The 4,794-nt window shown below is 41.9% G+C and overlaps 1 protein-coding gene and 1 pseudogene across 1 annotated transcript in view; one reads left to right on the top strand and one right to left on the bottom strand.

The window, feature by feature from the left end:
* The window catches only part of FAM184A (family with sequence similarity 184 member A), a 128,099-nt gene that overhangs the window by 79,392 nt on the left and 43,913 nt on the right, over positions 1-4,794 (bottom strand). The gene's annotated exons all lie outside the window — the stretch shown is intronic.
* Positions 615-1,668, top strand: LOC102982440 (spindlin-1-like; annotated as a pseudogene).

Raw genomic sequence — 4,794 nt, 5'->3', positions numbered from 1 at the left:
AATAAAACACAGACCTACTAGAGCATGGACTTGAGGATATGGGGAGGGGAAAGGGTAAGCTGTGACAAAGTGAGAGAGTGGCATGGACATATATACACTACCAAATGTAAAACAGCTAGCTAGTGGGAAGCAGGCGCATAGCCCAGGGAGATCAACTCGGTGCTTTGTGACCACCTAGAGGGGTGGGATAGGGAAGGTGGGAGGGAGGGAGACGCAAGAGGGAAGAGATATGGGAACATATGTATATGTATAACTGATTCACTCTGTTGTAAAGCAGAAATTAACACACCATTGTAAAACAGTTATACTCCAATAAAGATGTTGGGGAAAAAAAAAAAAAAAAGACCTTTGGGTAGTACGGCCCGTCCGGCCGGGGCCGGCCCGGGAGGCTCTGCTGGTACAAGTCGGAGGGCGCAGGGCGCATGCGCCCTGCGGCCGGGGACGGGGCAGCGCCGTCTGGCTCGGTCGGGCAGGGGCAGGAGCTCGGCGCGGGACCGCAGGGCTAGCGGGCTGCTGACGGTGGCCTAGGTGGCCGGCCGAGTACTTAGGATTTCACGTATTTTTGCTGAACTTACCAAAAAAAAGGCGCTTGGGATGATGGATTAACAAGAACATTGAAATTCTGTGAAAAGTTTCAAATTGGAGCATACTGAATTTTCATCCTAGTCCAGCAGCTCTGCTGCTCACTTAAATACAGATGAATGAAGACCCCACTCGGGAAGACACCTGGCCAGCAGTCCAGAGATGATGCAGGCCACGCTGGTGTATCTGCAAGCATGATGAAGAAACGAACATCCCACAAAAAACACCGGACCAGTGTGCGGCCGAGCAAACCTGTTTCCCAGCCCCGGAGGAACATCATAGGCTGCAGGACTCAGCATGGGTGGAAACAGGGTAATGGCCCCATCACCCAGTGGAAAGGAACCATTCTGGACCAGGTGCCTGTAAATCCTCTGTATCTTATAAAATACGATGGATTTGACTGTATTTATGGACTAAAACTTAATAAAGATGAAAGAGTTTCTGCGCTTGAAGTCCTCCCTAATAGAGTTGCAACATCTTGAATCAGTGATGCACACCTAGCCGACACGATGATTGGCAAAGCAGTGGAGCACATGTTTGAGACGGAGGATGGCTCTAAAGACGAGTGGAGGGGAATGCTCTTAGCACGTGCTAATGAACACATGGTTGTACATCACCTATGAAAAAGATCCTGTCTTGTACATGTACCAGCTCTTAGATGATTATAAAGAAGGTGACCTTCGCATTATGCCCGATTCTAATGATTCACCTCCAGCAGAAAGGGAACCGGGAGAAGTTGTGGACAGCCTGGTAGGCAAACAAGTGGAATATGCCAAAGAAGATGACGCTAAAAGGACTGGCATGGTCATTCATCAAGCAGAAGCCAAAGCATCTATTTCATCAAGTTTGATGATGATTTCCATATTTATGTCTACGATTTGGTGAAAACGTCCTAGATGTCATCACGAACTTTGCCAAATTTGTGGAACTATTAAATGTATAATTTGTAGACATAAAGACTTGATTGCTTTCCAGTTTAATGAAAGCTTAAATGTCCCTGTGAACCAACAATCTCTGCCAGCAGAACTGGTTTTGTTCTGAATAGTACAGATTTAGGTGAACACAAAGCATTTCGTGTAAGGAACTCCTTCCTCTTAAAAGAAGTCTGTCTGTTTGGAAGGGACTTACAGGCAAGTCTGGTAAAAGATAAGCTAGTATTACAGTCATTTAAAACTGCAGTAGATCTTATCCACTTTCCCCTTCATGCTTAACACTCTTATTCTGCTGCCACAATGCAAGCATAGTTTGGTATTTTTGTTATTGCCTTTTTTTGAGATATATATGTATCTATATCTACCTACCTATCTATATCTGTGTGTATACATATATAATGTATATATACATACAAACAGATCTGTGTGTACACACACACACACTTCATGGGCAGTCCTTTCTTTGTGGGTTGGAGTGGGGCTTACATAATTTTCTCCAGTTTAACAGGAGTGCTGACCCAAGCCATTTGTATTCAGTGTATTCAGTGTATTACTGCTGTTTATTCAAAATTAAATTTGGGCACAGGAAGTGCATCGGGACATTCAGCTTGTTTTGAAAGTCAAGTTCAGAGCACCATTTCAGTCTGGAGGCTTTAAAGTGTAAATTCAAATATGAATCACCTGTGAACATTTAATGACCGCCCCCCCATTAGAATTTTACAAAACAGTTAGAAATCTGGGTAAAAGGCTGCCTTTAATTCTAAGCTTTGTACATTGTTTACATTTTTTTATCATAAATACTTCTTTTTAAGCAAAGCCCAGGTACTTGGTCCACATAGTGTAATGCAGGTGTATTTTGGATGGCACATTTGGTCCATTATTTGTACAAATTAGTAATCTGGATTTTAGTACATGGATTTAAAAGGTAACAGTATATCAGTGGTTTCTGTGTATTTGGTAAGTTCCTGGAAGAACACAGTGCTTTTATATTCGAAATGTAAGTCTAAGAGTGGCAGTGTTGCCTTTTAACAAGTTCTCTAGGATACCTTTATTTTTATTACTATTATTACTGATATATGATTATGGTCAGAAGGCTTTTCCCCTCGGCTTTTCCCCTCAAAGAATGCCTACACAAATAACAGCTTAAGTTCCTGACGCCTCTTGTGGTGCTGTATGTTCTTGCTCACGGTGTGCTGCTGATGTGGATTCGTTCCCTTTGGTGGATCCTACCGCATCAGGGTCAGTCACCTGCACTGGCTTGTGGGTGTGACTGATAGCAGCCCTTAGCCATTGAATCCTTTCCTGCAAGGTTGTTTTAACTAAAGTAGAACTGCAAAAGTGGTGCATTTAGCAGCAAAACATCAGTCTATCACTTTGTTTTGGATGATCCCTGGCAGTTTGAAAGCTAGGAGAAAGATGATTTGTGAAACCAGTCTTGTGGAGATTGAAAATCTTATCTCTGATTTGGGCAGAAAGCTTAAATGCATATGAATCTCAGCCAAACACCGGGTCTGTGTGACATCTTTCATGGCTGTTCTTGATGTTAAGAGATTCTGTAGTTTCAAGGCCGCGCTATGCGAGGTTTGTGTGATGCCCATTTTCGCCTTCAGGAAGGCTGTGCCTTGTTGTGCTGGTGGGTGGTAACCTCACACACCATGTAAATACAGCACCCCAGTTCTCTCCAGCGTGCCCAGTGCCTTACCGAGGGCAGCCTGGGGTAAGCTTCTCCATGCAGTGGGTACCCAGGTCTTAGATGTTCCTCCTGTGCTTGAAACAAGTGTCATGCTACAGATCTGTCATCTGTTCTCCCGGAGGCTCCTGTAAGAGTTCCTGCATGTGAATCTCAAGGCTGAGCCCAGCTCCACGTGCCCCAGTGGACACGTGTGGCCCAGAGAGGGAGTTGTCCAGCGTGCACTGCATGAACAGGACACAGTGACTTCAGACTGAAAAACAAAGTCCTTTGGAGGTACCCTGAGGGTTGGGTCAGTTGAAACATTTCTGGCATTACTTAATGGCTTGCATTGTGGTTTTTCTGCAAGTACCTTTAGCAACTTTAATACCACGTGATCTCTCTAAATGAATGTGACGTGTGATTTATTACCATCATTATTTTAATCATTGTTCCATTTATTGCCCTTAGGGTTGAAGGAGGGGGAAGGGGTTTTTTTGTTGTTGTTTTTCCTTTTTTTCCCATTCTTTTTTCTTTTGGTGGCTTAAACCACACTTCCTGACGCCGTGACTAACTCTGCTCCCCAGCCGAGTAGTTCAGCCTTCATCTAGGCTCATGTTTCAGATCTGCATGCGTTGCTTGCATTTTCCTGATAACGGAATGTTGGTTCCTTGTTCTAGGAATACAACATTAATTTCGAAAATTATCATGGGACTTGTGACAACACAAGACACGAAACTCTGTATAAAATGTATTGGCCTTTCTCACTGACCTGCTACAGTATTATTGTGTCGTGTCGTGTGTGTGCGTGCGTGATGTCTGGCTGCCATGTAAAGCTTCAAAGGAAAACCTTAAAAGCAGACCATCCTTTTTTGCATGCTCCATTCTAAGCAGAATGTTCAATGTAACTAACTAAAATTGCATGTTAAATATATTTAGGTTTTTTGTTTTCTATCTTTGTTTTTATTTGTTTTCAGTTTCTGTATATTTGCTTAATTGTGTTTTAGTGGTTGTAGGATAAAGATGCACTGGTGAAGCAAATGTAGTGCCAACAGAAGGTGATTTTCCAGTTGTGCATGTTATGCAGCATTTGAAGGGACTGTGCATTCTTCAATCACAGTTGCTTCTAAACCAGATTTCATTTCTATTATTGTTTTACGTGCCAAACCCCAAAGTGCCTTGGGCTTGAATCTCTGAATGCTGTGGACCCATTAGAAGACTGTTTTGATTGTCACAAATTGTAGTGCCTGAAAATATTCTTAAGCTAATTGTCTTTAAAAAGAAAGAAAGAAACAAAGAAACAAAGAAAGTTCTCCAAAGACAAAACAAGAACAATTATTATAACAGAAAATAATTATGGTTGAAATCTCTGTGGCTCCTTAGAAATGCTGTGCTTTTTGTATTTTCCATCATTAGTGCAGTTTGAACGAATGTGTATAGTTCAGAGGTCTTCGTGTTTGCATTTTAAATATAGGTAAATTACCTCATTTTTCAAGCTTGAATTCATTTTAAATTTTTTTTTCATTTTTTAAAGGTACCTCTTTTTTAAAAAAATTATTTATTTTTTATTGAAGTAGAGTTGATTTACAATGTTGTGTTAGTTTCAGGTGT

Source organism: Physeter macrocephalus, chromosome 10 (genome assembly GCF_002837175.3).
Source record: "Physeter macrocephalus isolate SW-GA chromosome 10, ASM283717v5, whole genome shotgun sequence".
Taxonomy (NCBI): Eukaryota; Metazoa; Chordata; class Mammalia; order Artiodactyla; family Physeteridae; genus Physeter; species Physeter macrocephalus.
Note: the sequence above shows the minus strand (reverse complement) of the source record. Positions and strands in the feature narration are given on the sequence as shown.